This window comes from Amblyomma maculatum, chromosome 9 (assembly GCF_055883805.1).
Source record: "Amblyomma maculatum isolate TAMU_Amacu chromosome 9, ASM5588380v1, whole genome shotgun sequence".
Classification (NCBI taxonomy): Eukaryota; Metazoa; Arthropoda; class Arachnida; order Ixodida; family Ixodidae; genus Amblyomma; species Amblyomma maculatum.
This window is the reverse complement of record NC_139352.1, coordinates 17,859,105-17,877,188: the sequence shown is the minus strand read 5'-3', so window position 1 is coordinate 17,877,188 and position 18,084 is coordinate 17,859,105. Positions and strand designations below refer to the sequence as shown.

Here is an 18,084-nt window from a genome sequence, read left to right as displayed (position 1 = left end):
AGGTCAAGGCCCAGGCGAAGGCCCAGTAGTTCCGCCGTGGTCGAAGAGCCCAGGTGTGTCACTCTTTGCTGGCGGTGCAACTGCAGGGCAGGGATGGTGGCCGCTGCGGCGAGCGAGCAGCTTTCTCTCGCCACGGAGCCGTCAGTGAAAACAAGCAGGTGGTCGCTTAGTTGCTCGTGTATGACGGCTCTGGCTAGCTGTTGCACCGCACAGAGTGGTGTGCTGCGTTTTCCCGCGATGCCGATGATCTCGCGCTGTACCTCCGTCGTGAGGGGCCAGGGGGAGCAGAGGCCGTAGGGGGGCGTGGCACGCGTCAGCTGGTCATACTCCTGCAGCGCCGCACCCATTCTAGAGCGTGGGAAGTTCCGAAGGCGCTGCAGGAGTTCGCTGCCGTCTGGTGCGCGCTGGGCGGCTTATTTGTACACAGCGTGGGCGGTAAGGTGGAGGTAGTCGCGGCCGTCTCTGTTTGCTGAAAGCACGGCCGTAAGGCTTCCGGCGGCTGGCCACTGTCGCGGGATTTGCCCGAAATAGTCGCTGCATCCTTTTCTTGATGCAACACTTGCCATGAGCTGCGGCTTGATTGAGCGCCAGCTTTTCATCAGTAGCGTCGCAGTCGCACTTTCTCTTTTCTCTAAAATAAATCTGTCGTCGGTCTCAGAGCGCCAGAATTTCTTTGATCGCTCCTGCTTCCTGAAAGAGAATTCAGACTCCAATCATACTCGACAACCTACTTTTTTTATTCCTTTAATCTTTTCAGTTGCCTTAAGGAGCCGCTGTCGCAGTTTTGGGTGAAGTTGTTATTAACTCGCATAAACTGCGAGCTTATCCCTCTCCTAGCAACAAAAAAAGGAATATATCGTTGTTATCAACGCTTCAGGAATGGTTGCGGCGACCATGGATTCAAGTTCGCATCTCGGAAGTAAATGTCGCATATTAACTGCCATCAGTATATGTAAAGGTCGGGAAGGATTTACGGAGCAGCTCTTCCGTACGCTGCAATATACACTACGGCTGAGCTGTGAATGTATAACTTAGAGGCAAGAAATGCATGAGCTCTCAGTGTTTTAACACTAATCTTAGCGCAGAGACTGGAAGAGCGAAGAATGGATAAATTAAATAAAAACTGTGTCATGTCGCACCTCAATAGACCACTGTGCTCACTGCCCCACGATGATAAGATGGTCACACTGGCTTACCGCATTCCTGTTTTCGAACAACAACCTACTAAATCGATATTAAAAACAAAATAAAGTGTACAGCTGGCATTACCCGGTCGGAAAAACCTACAGAAAAAAATCTGTTCTTACGACAGAATTTCTGTTCTGTTTTGGCAGAAAATCTGTTGTGACAACAGAACTTTCTCTAGTTACAACATAAAAGTACCACAGAACTACAGACAACAGAAAACTACTGCAGAAAAACTACAGAACTACAGAAAGCTACTACAGAACTACAGGAAAATCTGACGTTTACGACAGAACTACAGAATATTCTGTCGTATTTTTGACATGTAGTTTTTTTCGACTGGGTAGTCCTTTTTTTTTATTTGGCCCAGATTATGCTTAGAACCTATCTGCCCACAAACGAGATGCACCAGTTTTGATATGCCCGCACGGTGCGTCGGTTCCCGCGACTAGGGACAACATACCAGCCCAGCATGTCGGGAAGTCATTCATCGTAGAAGCACGGGAGTCTACCTGAAAGTCTGCGCCTGTTACACGATTAGGCCTCAGTGACGTCCCAGGTGCTAATAAACAAACGAGCGTAAGCTGTAATGGCTGAACATCCAATATTGCTGTGTTCAACCGCTCTCTCGTCATTTCATCGCATCCGAATGAAGTAGGCGCCGACAAGCGAAAGATGGTCAGAGCCGCCTTCTGGCAAGCATGGAGCATTGCAGTGGGAAGCATTCAGCACGACACGAGGCTAAATAGAGCCTCACTGAACTTGCGATCAGTAAGGGGCTCTCAGCTAGAGCGACATGCGCACTCGGCTTGCACTTTCGGAATACATAACACCCGCATCTTTCACGTGTAGAGCGAGATGGGGAATGGGGGAGCTCTGCGTAGACCAAGGTATACTTCTGATTTCCTTCAAGCATCCGTTTTTTTTTTTTTTTTTTTTTTTTTTTTTGGGGGGGGGGGGGGGAGCGCATTATTCAGAAACAGCATACGCCCCCTTCTACCCTCATTGCGGCCACTGAACCCATCACAGGGCAGGATTTATCAAGTGCCGACAGCCTCTTGAGGATGAGAAGATGCGCTCGAGAGAGCACCGCTTAAAGCCAACGACCAGCGGCAGTATCGCTGGCTCTAGTTTCCAGTGTTTTAAAGTTCACAACGATGAGGGAGGGTGGTATGCACAACAGCTTCACAAGTATCGCAAAGTGCGTGTTCTTTTTGTATGCCCTTAAAAGCGCACGCTTGAAAGCGTAGCTCGCCACCGCGCCCTAGCTCAAATGCGCTTCACCGGTCGCTGCAGCTCTCCGTCCGTACAGTTTACTCTTGATTTCTTCATCCTGCATTTCACCCTCCTTCTTTGTTCTTTCTTCCCCATGCCTAAAGCAGCGAATCTGCCAACGCACATCGCTTACACACCTGTACTTAAGTCGTGAATTACTTGCCCACCTCGTACATACTCGCTTCTTCTTCTATCTCCTCTCCGTCGCTATTCCAAAAATGGGTCGCTAGAGGCAGCGATATGAAACCGCTTTGCACACGCCAAGTCAGTTTCGGGTCACGGAATGTTCTTCTCTGCTCTGCTATACGCACACGTGCACCGCGGCTCCCGCGCAGACTCAGCAGCGTCGGCAAGAATGGTGTCTGCGCCACAGCTCGACTCGTAAGTGATTCGGGTATAGTGGAGTGTACTACAAGGCCTTCGCGACTCAGACACGCGTTCCTATTCTACCACCCCATGAGAGCGAAGCACGAGATCCCGTCTTTTAATGCACGTTCATTCACATTCCAACCACTTATGGGTCGACGACGGTTATGTTCCATCTTTCTTTCGCGTACAGCGCCCCCACCGCTCGTCTTTCTTTTTTTTTTTTTTTAATGTTTTGCAGAGTCGTGCCATATATGAGAGCAGAGCGCAGAACCATTACGCCTCGAGGCTAGGAAAACTGCGTACCTAGCGAGCGCTTCACCCGGCAAAGTATGCGAACCTCTCTTCTGCGTTTTTTTATCGTTACTGTAATTATTACCGCCGGTATCATTCCTCCTCGTCGTTCTTGAAATCAAGCGAGCATGGTAATCTGTTCTTCGTGTCTTCTATTTTTTTTTTTTCTCGCTTTGTACTAGAGACCCGAGAGCTTGCTTCCATTCCTCACAATGGAATGTTCAGTCAACGACTTGGCTCGCGCGTTATAACGTGCCTTCCATATTGCGCCGCGGCACGCTTATTCGCCGGCTCTTTTTCCTCCCTTTATAGCGTAGTCTTCGTAATAACGAGAGAGTTCGTAATAACGAGGGAGAATGCCGCCGCGGATTGCGACGGCGTGATCGTGTTTATATCGCGCTTTGCTTTGACAGCTCCAACGCGTGTACAGTACACGAGCAAAGGCTCGCTAGGGTGTCGTACAGTGTATGCGCGGCAAAGGCTTGTGCTCAGCCATCGCTAAGCGACTCGGATGCCATCCGTCTCGCTTGTTCTGCACTAAATATAGACCGGCGTGTACGCATTCTTCTCGAACTTGGTACTCATGAATAACGTGCGGACACCGAGAGAATATTGTCCCTGCGTTTTACGTTTTTCTTCGTGACATTTGGACAAACAAATGGGGTCGTCTTCATTCACCATAAATTTTTTGGCATGGCGGTTGTCTTCGTGGAAGGAGTGAAAGTGTTGTGTAAATATGCAGTGAGAGTGTAGGCGTGAGGGGTGTGAAATCCTTTCGTTTTGCCGGGGCCGACTGCAACAATCAAAATGGTGCCTGATACGTGCTGCCCTGTTAATTTTGTTTCGTGGGTTGCAAATCCAATACCTGCGATCAGCATATAAAGCCACCATCGATTCCGCAGCCGGCCTTGCATCGTTACTACATTTTCAATTATGTTACGCATGTGTCAGAACATACTGGACGGGATAGCAGATAATTTTGAGCGCATATCACTACCGCCTACAGCGCGTTTCCAGTGCGCATGCGCAGATCGTCCTGAGCGCGCCAGGTGGCGCCAGGTTCCGACCAGCTACGGGCCCACCCGCCCCGTCGGGACAATTTACGAAGGCACATGGGACAAGCAGTACACACTCTAGACGGTGGCAGTATGCGCTATGCTGAAAGTCTTCATTGTCTACCGCAAGTATTGTGGGGGACATATAAGGGAACCGTGCAAGCTGCATGGATAGCGTTTAAAGGCTGAAGCTTATACGCAACGTCACCTCAATGCTCTCATCATGCTGGAAAGTATCGAAGTCTGGCCTGACAAGTATTGAAAAGAAACAAAAGAAACCACGGTCACACAGATCTCTGCATAAAAAAAAAATATCTTTTTTTTGGTGGGCGGGGTAGGAGGTGGGAGGGGGGGGGGGGGAGCGATCAAAAGGATTGGTGCGACGGAACTTTCCCTAGCCAATTTATTGCAGTTTTAATTCTATTCAATTAACTCCAATTCAGATTATATTCTCATTCGAGCCACCCGTCTCAAGAAGGAAAACAACTCGCTCAAGTCTGAACAAATCGCGTTTCAGTCATTTTCGTGTAATGTCCTCGCTCGAATGCGCGGCATGCCACAGGTGTTAGTACCCTCGCTGCCGTCGCGACTGACGAATATTCATGATACCACCATCCACAGCTCACGTTCGAGTCCACGGGCAAAAGGCTCCGACGAAGCTAAATATGGAACCAGTAGGTTCGTGCCGCAGTAATTTCCTTAACGATGGCAACTCGCAGCAGCCCGGGAAATAAAACGTAAAAAAGGGGGTCCTTAGAAAGTGAGCGGAGAGTATGTGTTGAATGACCTTCAATTCTCTCCGTGAATGAGTGTGCGGTCCGAGCAGGTAACCTTCCGTCGCGTTTCACGGCCCCTCCGTTTTTATGCGATTCGCCGCCTCCATTCACGAAAGTCCGGCCGCTAGCATTGATGTAGCGCAGTGGAGACCACAGGCAGGGGAAATAAAACTGAAAGTAGTGCGCCGTGCATTCATATGCAGCAAAGCAGAGCACTCGTCGGCACGTATAGCGAGTATACGAAGTCCATTACATCGAGCGCACGACGTATTTGCCGGTGAGGTTTCTTTTTATTATCTCGTTTTACGCTTCTTTAACCTTGATCCACTGGCGCGCGCGTGTTCGACGACATGCATAATGAGGCGACGAGAATGTAACATACGTATGCCGCTGCTATTCGGGCTGGAAGGTAAAAAACGGGAGCGTGCACTCAAACAGCTATTTCGGCGTGGTTCCATCGCTTTGAATACACCACTCTCTGTTTGCATATATGTGCAGGTACGTGTGACCATTTAATTAAAGCTATATCGCACGGAGCCGCCAAAAGGCGCTTTACAATAGCCTCCATCCTCTTTCATCGCAGATCTCCAGCATAAGAGAGGCTTCTAATTATGTAAAGTCTGTACCTAATTAGGCCAACGTTTTATTTAATTTTGGAAGCCGAGCGCGGTGAGGTTAGGTTTGTTTCATTCTGAATCGCTCAGTGGTGGAAAGGTCAATGACAATAGTTGCAAAATATGGAGTTGCAAAGCTTGAAGTATATATAGTCTTCGTTGAAAGTAATCAGTTCGCGCTTATCTGCCCGTTTTAACTCGCTGTCGGCGTTGTATGCACGCGTCTGGCGGGTGGTAGTTGGGCAGGTGGCATGTACGGGAACTGCATGCTTGGTTGGTGGATTGTACGAGGTCGCGCTTTGAGGTGGGAGGATAAAATGGGAATCCAGCCTTCCAGGACACTTGAATCCCTATCGCCAAGGCAACACAAACCATAGGCCCGGAATTGGTACTGCTTTGGTAAGGTCCGTTCCAACATAGGGCCAGTGGATTGCCAACATAGTAACAAGATTGAGCCGATGGTTTGCTCCGCCTGGTAAGTGTGACGCGCTGCCCCCTGGGTTATGCAGGTAGCTCGCACAAAAGTCAAGGCGGGGTTTCATACCTATGTACGGTTGCTTTCAGCATAATGTGGTAGATTATTACTATTGTGTTCTAATGAATGCGTGCGATATAACAGAGGCACAAATTAAGGAATAAGTGCTAATAAGGCAGCACAACGGTGGCCCTGGCGCCAACTACAGCCATGCCAGAGCCCAGCAGCGCGAAATATATATCACAGTTATTATTTTTTTTAATTTCAAATTTGTATAGATACATCGCTGCGTTGCGAGACTGTTGCTGCTGGGGGCTCCGTGTTAACGGAATCACGAAGGAAAAGCACAGGATTAGCTGGAATAGACATATATCGCTATCACGGTGACTATTATCGTGAACGATGACTCTCTTGGCGACAAACACTATATAGTACATTCCGGTTCCTGTTACAGCACCTTTCAGTCTCATTCAAGCAGTGACGGAAAATAGGAGTAAATAACGGGTGCGATTAACGAGCGAAGGAGACAAAGAAAGCAAGAGAAATGGCGGATCTGTAGAGGATACCGGCAGCACATATAGCCACCGCCGACGCATGCATATGCATGCACTGCACTGCAGGCGTCACGTGCGACCTTGGCGCCGCATTAGCGGCGTACGTGCGGCAAACGAGCCGTCCGACGTGAGAACACGCAGCGTAATGCAGCCACTGCTGCTGCTCGTAAAAAGAAAAGTATCTGAAGAAAAGGAGGCGATACATGAACGAGGATATGGCGCAAAGCCCTAGCTTATCATGCATAAGAAGTTTCCATGATTCATAGCTGTATCAGCTCATCGCGCTGGAACCCTTGGGCGAAGCCCATGTATGAATGGCTGTAGCAGCGAATTTTCTTTGAGTGTGCGCAAAATATTAGTCCACAGTTGTACGGTACACCCAGCAAGACGAAAAACCTTCCTCAGTAGTGACCGGGCCACTTTCCGATCCACCAGCAGTGTGGCTTTCCCTGCCGCGAGCCAGCTGGAGCCGCCTGCTAACACCCGCTGAACCCCACTGACCCCTGTGGATATTCTTGGGGGATAAGGGCACATAAAAGTTCAGAAGTGCAAGTTAATCACTTTGTGCCACGATTTTAGTTCCGTGTTTTTTACCGTTATATTTTAATGTTTTTACTTACCTTTTTGGCTATGTATATATCTGTTTTTACCGGTTTTACTTTCCGTCCCGGCCTCTTACACCGTGGTTTTTATCGCTTTTAGGCTTTTCGGCCTTTCACCTTTTTTATCGTTTTTATCGTTTTTACTCTTGGACGTGACTACACTGTTTCGGTGATTGTGCAGGATCGCATTTGCCCCCCCCCCCCCCCCCCCCCCTCTTTGTACCTTATATATGTGTCCTGCTTGGGAATAAAATTTCAGTTGTTAGTCAGCGCCTGTGCCTTTGTCTCCGTTCCTTCGTGTTTCGTCCCGTTCCTTGCGCTGTTTTATTTTATTAGGCACATAAAAGTTACTTAGCGTGAGCTTATTCTAACAAAAATCTATCGAAGTGCGCCACCTGCTTTTCCTTTAGCAAATCACGCCTTATGAGACATTCGATGTGAATTCGATATTACATGTCACATGTTCGTTACATCCGGTCACGTTGCATGCACGCATCTTCGTATAGCCGAGGTTACGTGTTCGTCATATCCGCTAACACGTGGTATGCATTCGTTCGAAGGCCCCGCCGTGGTGGCACAATGGTTAGGGGGCTCGAGTGCTGGGTCTAAGGACGCGGGATCGAATCCCGACCGCGGCGGCCGCTTTTCGACGGAGTCAAAAAGCAAGGCGCCCATGTAAAGTGCGATGTCAGTGCACGTTAAAGAACCCCGAATGGTCGAGATTTCCGGAGCACTCCACTACGGCGTCTCTTATAGCCTGAGTCGCTTTGAGACGTTAAACCCCATAAGCCAAAGCCAACCTCATCCGGAGGACACTTAAGCACCGCCTTTAAGAGTATGACGTCATGTCGTATAGGCTACCACCCAACGTATAAAGCCCCGCCTTGACCAAGTCGTAAGAACGTGTTGGCGTGGCCTATATGACACCATACCTGACTGGGCATTCAAGACCACTGCAAGGTTGATTCTTATTCCACCTTCGCACCTCAAAAATGAGCAAGCCGCGGGGTGGCAGCTCCTCGCAACTTCCTGACATCATGTGGTCTCTCTAAGTGGCGCAAACCATCGGGGAATCAATGCCCGGCCTTGTAAGCTGCCGGCTACCGCCTGTCATGTAGTACGCTTGCATCTTCGCTATAATCAAGGTCACGTATCTTCACTATACCCGAGGATCCGAGGTGATGCCTTCTTTATATCCAAGCTCATGGGACGATCCAGGAATAACGCGAAACCCTTTCCTTCTCATCTTCTTCCTCCTCCTCGCAAATAAACGGAGTAGAGCTAACGTTCTAAAGAAAAACATTGTATTCTATATAGTGCTCCTTACACTGGTGCCTGCGCACATGCACGTTTTAAAAGGAGCTTTTGTTTTTTGTCATTGCTACTGCACAGATTTAGTGCTTGCCTACAGAATTTGTGCCGAGTATACGCTAGGCGCTTCCCCCTGTATTCCTGACCATTATGCATTATTCGTTCGCATACCTATCTCTGGCATATTTTCCTTCCGCACTTCTATCTTTTTCTTCACCCTCTCTCTATTCCAGCGTTATTAATGGCAATTTTCTTCAGAGTCGGCGGCGTCTTACCCAATCTAGCGTGCAAGCAAACAGCTGTTGTGCAACAGGGGCAAGATAAGGAACAAAATGTCCGCCCGCAGCATGCGAGAGGCCTCAGTAAAAGTGCCGTTTATGACCACGGCGTATTGACTTGGCCATCGAGAAAAATGGCAATTCATGGCACACTGTATGCGAAACAATGGTTTTTGCGCAGACACACAGTGTACATTTGATGTGTTCCTGGGCGTCATAACTCTCCAAATATGGAAGTAGAAAAGGAAGGGGAGAGGTTAGTGTGAGCAGCTTAATTCTATGGATGCTCTACTGGTAATAAAAAGAAAGCGTCTTTTCCCACAGTGAGAAAAACCACCGATGACAGGATTGAATTTGTTATAATCCTTAAATTCGGAAACGATAAAGAGCACAGGAAAGTAGGAAAAGAGCAAAAAGGCAGTTGCCACTCAAAATGACACAGCCTCAGACTAGTTCCAGAGACAAGGAGTGAAAAGATCCAGAAAGACCGAAGAGATAAGTAGAAGTCTATCCGACGGGTTATGCCGCCCGAATTATTCCTTGTTTTCATATAGCCGTGAGCTGACAGAACAGACCACGATTATTTATTTTGGATTCACATCTCCCTCCCTCTCTCTCCTCCGCCCCTCTCTCTCTGCCTTTCTGTCGGTAGCCAAGGTCGACAGAAGCGGGCTATCAGAGCTCTGGGAGATGGTGTGTTTTGCGAAAACTTAAGACGAAGGGTACTATACTACAGTATGCTATGTATTGAATACATATGTTTTCATTGTGGCTACCATCGGCAGGTAGACCCCGCTCCTAGCAGACAGCGTCGAACTTCTAATGTTTTCTTTTAACCTGTCATGTCATAGGGACCATCCTACCGTGAATATCTGCCAAATTTCTCACCTCGTCATCACGGATAACTTTATGCCATCTTCGGTATGCACACCTCTTACATCGGAGTCATTTTACGACCAGTTGTACCAGCGCCGGCCAGGTACCGAAGAAGATAAGGTGGCTCCAGCATGACAGAACGTTTTATGCTTCATTCCGGGCGAAGTGCAACCACATTCATTCGTCGACCGCCGTCAATTCATTAAATTCACAATTCATTAAATGCGGTACAGTCATCTGCTAGAAGGCCTCCGCATTTCTGGTGACCAGGGCGCGCAACCAAGACGCAATTTTCTGTTTTACACATCACACTTGTCAAACAATGTTCCTCCATTTCCCGCTAAAAATTCCAGCGGAAACATCATTAAATGGGGCTCAAAGTGGGCAGCACCATAGACAAATACAAAATTGTGGGTAGCAACACAGTTGCGGTCACGGAAAACTTCCCTAGAGAGAAAGCATGGGACGCTGCTGTGAACGCAACGCACGGCACCACCGCAAAGCCGAAGCCTACGCTCCCATCCGCCCATCGACGAAGGCGGCGCCAACGCACGAAGACCGCTACACCGCGAACCAGCGCCAACGGATTCTACGTTACAGCTCTTCAGCGATACCGCAAAGTCGACCTCGATGTTTCCTTTTCCCAGTTCGAACACGAAGCGAAGCAGGTTCTCTGTGTGCCAGGTGTTCGCAACGTCCTGTGGTAAGTTTCCGCGAACGGCAGCCCGACGACGATGACGAAGGTTATAGTACGCTTGTATATACCTGCTTACGAGATGCGCCAGGACGTGATGACCTATATAATATGTCGCATGTTAAGGAAAAAAGCAAATATATCTTCTTGGCTCGTTCGATCTCTTCTTCCCATACATGAAAGCCCAATAAAAAAAAATAAGGATCGAGTGCTAGACACTCAAACAATCTTCCTCCTAAATCCCTTTCGCGAATCGCAATCACAACCTTTCATCAAAAAAGAAAAAAAAAATTCACTCATTACATTATATTTTCTGCGTAGCTCGTGCGTTTTTCCATAGATGTACAACCTTAAAGATGCTCAGATATATCCTGCCCCTACGAGAGGAAAACAAGATCGAAAGAGTGCGCTGCCAAGAGATGGATAACGGCTCATACAAATCAGCTCAAGATACTTGTTTACCGCGCTAACCACTATCCCCGTATTTTTCGCCGAATAACTAAGCACGAATGGAGCTTCACCTTTGTTCATTAAAAAGAGACTTAGAACTTCGTTTCCAGTTGGAGAGCCTCGTATCTGTGAGCTTAATGTCCACAATTAGGTCATGCAATGAACGAAGGTGGCGTCGTGCAAGGAGACCTTGAGTAAGCTGCGAATTGTCATTTGACTTCCCGACACGCAACATTCAGAGCAGCCTTTCGGAGCCAGCACTTTGCCGCGTTCCAACTGATGACTTTCTCCAGACCGCGCGTAAGCATGTGAATCGCGTATGAAATTTAACTCGTCCAAGTGGCTACAACCGTTCGATACAAACTACATCTCTTCTCTCCGACCAGGTATAACTGACAAGCTTAATCTCGCTACTTACATTTTTTTTTTGTTTACCGCTCCAACATGCTTTTTCATCCGGTAAAGGTAGTACGTGTAGTGAGCCGAACCACAGCCTTGTAGGTCGCGGCAGGAAGTGCCACGTGATCAAAATACAAGAACCACTATTTAAGCTTAAGCGGAGCCGAAGATAAGTCGTTCGCGATTGATTCATGTGGCATTGAGTTTACACAGCACAAGAGTGGTTTGTTTCTTTCCATGGATTCACATTTCAGATCAGCAGCGGTACTTTCTCAAACCACCGCATAGAGAGGGCGATACACGAAGTAGCCATCTTTGCTTTGCACGGCGGAGCTCTAATTAGTTCAGTCAAAACTCTCTTAACTCGAACAATCGGTTTATCGAGACGGCGCTTACGTCCCCGCCAAAGCCAACCGTAATGACCGAAAAGGCTCTCCTTGACCCGACCTTCTCGTAATTAAAGCTAGTCGCCCCACCCCCGCGCCACAGTTCTCCTTGTTTGAATCACTTACTGCAAACGAGTCAGCCGTACGTTTGCAGTGTGTGATTATTCAGGGCCATGGTACACCAGGAAGATTTACATGACGGCCCGTATATTGTTTCGATTTCGTTCGTGCGAGGACGATACATTTTTTTTCTTAATTTTTTTAATTGAAGTTCTACATTCACACGCAGCAGCGACAAAGAGCATCTCTCGTTATTCAGCCGCGACCAAGCGCTCCGTGCCAAAGCACACCGTCGGCGTCACCCACGCGTCACCTGCTTTTAACGCAAGGCCGTAGCCCTTCTCCTCTCCCCCTCTGCTCGTCGTCTATATGGGCACGCGTCAGGAAGCAAGACACGCATCCCCCTCTTCCTCACCCGTTTGCACTCCCTTGCCCATATCCTTCGCCTCACTGTATACTTCGAAATTCGTGGGCGGGGCAGCGTCTGCAAGCAGCAGTCGCGAGCCTGGGCGCGCGTGTAGGCACACCGGCTTCCTTCGGCGGCGAGCCTTTGGGCCGATGCAAAAGGAAAAGAATCGCGTGTCGCCCGCGTACGCGAGACCATATAACGACATGCGAGACCCGCATCGCCTTCACTATTGGGAGTGCCCTGCCCCGAAACCATATACTACGCATACTGTATACTGCTGGTGCCGTGTGTTTGCACGTCACAGGTGCACTTTGCGAGCAAAGAAATGGGGGATAAGCGCACGTATGTGCACGCGTGTGCTTTCTTCGTCTCTGCGGAGGGTCATCTGCTTGACGTCTATGCGCATATTATGCGCCCTTGATAGCATCCATCGCGTTTATGTCTGGATGTGGGTCTCACGGGCAGCAGTTAGAGACGAGGGATTTCTGAGTTAACGACCTTTCTGTCGGGCCTGGAAAGTGCTGTCCCAGTTGTACAGGCAGCGTATGTCTCGGGGAGGGGTCACGTTTGTGCATAAATGACTGAGAAAGTGGTCTGGCAAAACAGGAAACTGAACCGGACTAAGCTTTCACGTTTGCGGCGTATCGTTTCAAGGCCAATGAAATGCCGCCCAGGCCATTCAGGACAAAACAACAGCAAAAGGAAGGGAACATTTATTTTTGCCGCAATGAACGCCACATGGTTATACGGTCGACTGTACTGCGTGTCTGGGGGTAAGAGATTGAGGTATTATTTCTGCTGAAGAAGCGTTAGAGGTCCCGACAACCTGAAAACCCGGAGTCTGCGCGGTGAGAGAAAAATCACAAGCATGGCGCTGGCAGGCGGTAGCTGGCAGGTGATAGGGACTGCCATTGATTTGTTTTCAGGTTGAGTGACGTCACGAGACACCATGACGTCGCGGCCAAGATGGCAAGAACTGCGAACTCAGACAGCTCCTTCGAGGTGATAGATTGAGATGGGAATCCAACTGATCTTTCCCATAATATGGTAGGTTACCACTACCTAGCGAAGAGTATTTGTGAGATAATAAAGTCGCAATTAAGTAATCAGTGATCAAGCGAGTAACAAATTGCGTGTGTGCGAACATACGCAGGGGACCCAAAGACGGGATAATTTGGCGTTGTCGCATCGTACCCTTAAAAGCGCAACCTAAAACTGCCCCAGATTTTTTGTGTGTGAGTTTCTCAAAGGCAGACTGGCTCAAAAGAGCAACCGAGGCCCTTTGCTAAAACGTGAGCACAGGTGGAACGTATGGACTTAATTCCTTCTTGCGCAACGTCAATCGACCGGTAACACCGGTGAACATGACTTCTTGGCACGTTCATTGTTAGATTAGCGTTCAGTATCAGATGAGGGTTTCGAGGCCTAAACACAAGCATCGAGTCATCAAAAAAATGAGAATGGTTCAACGCTGCTGAACCGAATTTGACGCGAAAGCATTAGCTGCGGGTTACCGAACGTTCTTCTTTCTTCTTCTTCGTCTCCGTCTTCTTCGTGGCTGTTAAAGGTCATTCGTGACCACGCGACGGGCCTAAACGTGGCGTTGTTGCTTTCGCAACAAAACACAACAAGACACTTCTGTCCACGTTTGCCGCGTTTCAGGAAAGGATAACGTCCTGATAAACTTCGCTTTTCTTTTTCCTTTTTCGAAGGCTTCAAAGCTACCGTAGACACAAATACTCGCACAGCTGAAAGGTAAAACTGCGCGAATGAAACGGAACAGGAGGCTAAAGGAACAACAAAGACAACATGTCTCTCGTCCCGTTTCATTCGCGCAGTTTCACCTTTTATCTGCAATGAACCAAGTAGGCCGCAAAACTGCTCTACAAATACAGCGCCGTTGAAATCTATTAGCACTCGATACTTGCCCCATTAGCTGCCTCAATATACTCCGCGAGGCTAAATAGCCAGCCCCAAGACGTACATTTGGCAAATAGATATGAGCGTGTTCTATTCGCAAACAATGCAAACATGTAAAACCAGCTGGGTTACAAGCGCGAGTTGAATGCAGCTTACTTCGCAAGTGGGTATAGGTATACGCCCGAGCAAGCAGCATTTAATAAGCGAAGGGCGCGCCCGAACGGCAGATATGGACCGAGTCTACTCGTGCGAAATTTCTCAACGCCAGCAAGCTGCTATCCATAGGACGGGACTTTGCTTGTGGAGGATGCCCCGATTTGGAGATTTCAAACCAGGAAATGATTATCATTAGCCTAGGAGCAGCCATATGGTCAGAAGTGGAAAGCTGACAGCTGTCGAGCGTACTACGCAGTGTTACATTTGGTGGTCGCGTGCTCAACCCACCGCTGACGCCAGTTGTTAGGTTTGGGGTCGCGAGCTCCGGGGCAGCGTACCGCTGCGGCGCGCGGCCCCTCGGTAGCGTTGGCCTGGCGGCTCCGTGGACGGCGGACGGCATCAAAGGTGCCAGCAAAGACGAGGCGTCTTTTAACGAAACAACCTTTACTGTAACATCAGGAAGAAACGGGCAGTGAAGCTGACCCGGAGAGATTACAGACACTCTCACACAGCTGGTGTCTAGCGTCGTGCCAACGGCGCGTCAAAGTAGTCTCTGTCCCAGCGGAGTCGGCCGCTGCTTTTTATAGTTTTTCCAGTTCACGGGGAAAGGGTAAACCCTCACAGGAAAGGGAGAGCCAAACATGTTGGTTCACGACGAATGACTCAATCGCAGGTGTTCCGACCTCATCTCCTCCACCTCCTGCAGACAGGAGAGGGCGACGCACTTTCCCTCGAGCTCCAGGCTTGACCAGCTTTTGCACACACACGCACGCACAGTAACACGCTGAGACTTGTCGGCGGGAGGAAGCGTTGCGCGGCCGATGAACGGCGTCGAAATGGCCGATCCGCTCGCGGTTCTGCCTGTTGCTATGCGGTGGCCGCGTCAGTTGTCCCACTTCTCGGTGGAGAAACGTAACAGACTGCCCCGCCGGGGAAGGGAGATCCCGAAGGGCAGGGGACTGCATCCGCTGTCCGGAGGGATCGGGATGTTGCTGCTAGCCGGGATCATCCGACTCTGTTTCTCTTGAGCCAGTCAGCCTGAAGAATTCCTCGGCAAGTCCGGGTTTCCAAGGCACTCTGCAACTTGTCTTCAGGAGAGTTTGCTGACAACCCACAACGTCACAACCACGCTAAAGACTCAACCGTTCAGCCAGCAAGCACGGCACAAACTTCACTAAGTTTTGCCAGACTATTTCCCTCTTATGCCCCCATCTACATTAAAGGGCAGCTCAGCAGCACTTGGAACGCGTCCACAAATTTGAAAATCGCATTTTCAAAACAGCACTTCAAACAAAGATACTACAATACAAATTTTCAAAATCCTATGTCAGGAAGAAAAACACCAACTAGTGAATAAAGGCTTCTTCTCAAGTTATGGGCTTCGACTTAAGCCATCGGCATTACCGTTGAGATCACCCTTTTCACTAAAGCTTCGGCTGTCCGTTTCACGGAACAACCGTACCTTCCTGTTTCTGTGCAAAGAAACGCATGAGCATAAGTCACTAGCTTTGCTAAACAACCTATCCCTCTCTTTACGCTTGGCGCACCAGTCACGCATTTTCTGGGCACGGGCGCATTTCTGCCTTTGGGATAGTCGCTTTCTTTGGAGCGATAGCTTCAACTTGTTCCATTCTTTCTCGCGCCTGCCTTTCCGCTTTTTTCTGCGGCAGTACTGGAACACACGCTTTCTGCTTTCTTTTTGCAGTCTTTGGAGTTTGCTCTCCTTACGATTGTAGCATTCTTCCTCGCGCCTGCCTTTCCGCGTTTTTCGTCGGCAGCACTGGAATACTAGCCTTCTGCTTTCTTTCTGCAATCGTTTGAGTTTGCTCTCCTTACGATGGCAGCATTCTTTCTCGCGCCTGCCTTTCCGCGTTTTTCGGTGGCAGGACTTGAATACTCTAGTCCTACTTTCTTTCGGCGCGAGCTCTGGCAAGCTAGCGGTAACCGTTCTAGCGGTAACCGGAGCTAGTAGGGTACCGGTGTCGTCAAAGTGGTCAAAGTGCGGCGCCGCGTCTGATTCGCGGCCAGCAGCGCATGACTCACTTTCTGTCAAGTTCGAACAACAACCGCTAATGCCAGTCCCCAAGCTAGGCATTTCCTCTGGCGGCGCCGCGGCTGCATCGCTTGACTCACTTTCATTCAAATCCGAACAACCGCTCATGCCAGCCCTCAAGCTAGGCATTTCCTCTGGCGGCTCGCCACTCACGTTACACGGGTCCTCTGATGAGCCGCATCGCTCAGCGTTAACCGGCGCACGATCAAGCTCCTTCGACAGCTGGGGCGCTTCGGATTGCGTGAGGGTCATGTATGCCACGTCCGCGTTCGCACTGGGGTTGCTTTCGCGAATACAACCTAGCGTGGTATCAGGGCACGAACGATTCTGACTCTGCTCTGGTCGCTCGCTGTCGCCTTCGCAAGTCTCGCTCTCTACAGCGGACGCACACTCCTCGTCGGTCTGCCCTGGCTGATCACAACTCGCGGGCTGCGCAGTTTCCCTGATCGGCACTTCGTTTTTCTGCGTGCCCTGCTCTACGATGAAGCTGATTTCGGAAACCGAAATTCTGTCATTTCCTAGCTGGTTTCCTTCTCCGCCACGCTCTACACAAGCTTCTGCACTGAGAGGCGGTTCAGCTATTACCAGTTCCCCACTCTCATGTGATGGAACTGTATCTCCTACAGCTACTTGGGTCGGCATGCAGTTCACCTCGCTTAACGGCGTCACTTCGGACTTCTCGCCGATTAAGCCTGTGCTAACCGTCTCAGCTAGTGGCTCGACCAAGGTAACACGATGCTCTTCTGTTACAGCCTCGGTCGGCTCGCTACTGCGGTCACATTGCTCGGCCGCTTCCCCAAGCTGTTTCTCACAGTCCGATGCAAGTTCGATTTGCTCCGGAACTTCCGCACTGTCTAGCCATTCGCTTACAGCGGCTTTCAACTGATAGGCCAAATCAAAGTATGCCTCGTTACAATGTTTCTCGCTCTCATATCTCTTCCGAAGATCCTGAGGCGTTATCTGATATCGTATCAGCAATGACTCTTTTAGTTCATCGTAATTTTTCAAGCGGTCGCCAACCAATCGCTTGATTTCTTCCGACGCTTCAGCGGAGAGAAGAGCTACCAACTTCAGCGCCCAACTACCTCGCTCGAAGCGTTTACCTCTACAGACATTCTCGAAGTCTGCCAAATAACCTGCCATATCCTCGGCGATGAGGAACGGTGGCGGACCATCTCGCGGTATTGAACCGTTACACTGAATGGCATTGCAAGCTTTAATCCTTTCCACGCTCATTCTATGTGCTGATATCTCCAGCTGCATCAGTTTCCTTACGCGGGCGTCCTCTTTCTCGAAACGTTCCCTACGTTCGCGCATCTCTTTCTCGTGACGTTCGCTACGTTCACGCATCTCTTTCTCGTGACGTTCTCTACGTTCACGAATCTCTTTCTCGTGACGTTCACGTTCCTCTTGACGTTCGTCAATGATCTCAAGGCATTCCAAAAGCTCGTCATCTTCAGCTTCCAACTCAAGAATAGCCTTTAACACTTCTAGTTTTCTGAGTTTGTCTGACAAATTCAGACCCAACTCCTCCGCAAGCTCCAGCAATTTCGGTTTGCGCAACGACTTCAAATCCAAATTCATGGCTGTTCCGAGTGCTGCCTTCTCTACTGCCCACTATTGCCTTGCTGCAATTAACCCAGCAACAACGACAACACAATTACCAGCTCTGTTCTCTACTTAACAAAAGCCTGGCAAAACTCAGTAGAAGAAAGTCCCGCACTCACCAAACCTCGCAGCCAAGAATCCAACGCAGTCGTTCCGCTGCAGGCAACCAGTCATCACACAGGGCTCGTTGCACTGCTCCCGCCTTTTCCGCTGAGCTGCTTTGATTCACGAGTCACGCCTCGGACATCTCCGCTCTTCCCACCAGATGTTGCACTTCGGTCAGGCCTG

The 18,084-nt window shown here is 49.4% G+C and overlaps 1 protein-coding gene across 2 annotated transcripts in view; it reads right to left on the bottom strand.

The window, feature by feature from the left end:
• Positions 1-18,084, bottom strand: part of LOC146178472 (uncharacterized) — a 147,705-nt gene that overhangs the window by 122,960 nt on the left and 6,661 nt on the right. The gene's annotated exons all lie outside the window — the stretch shown is intronic.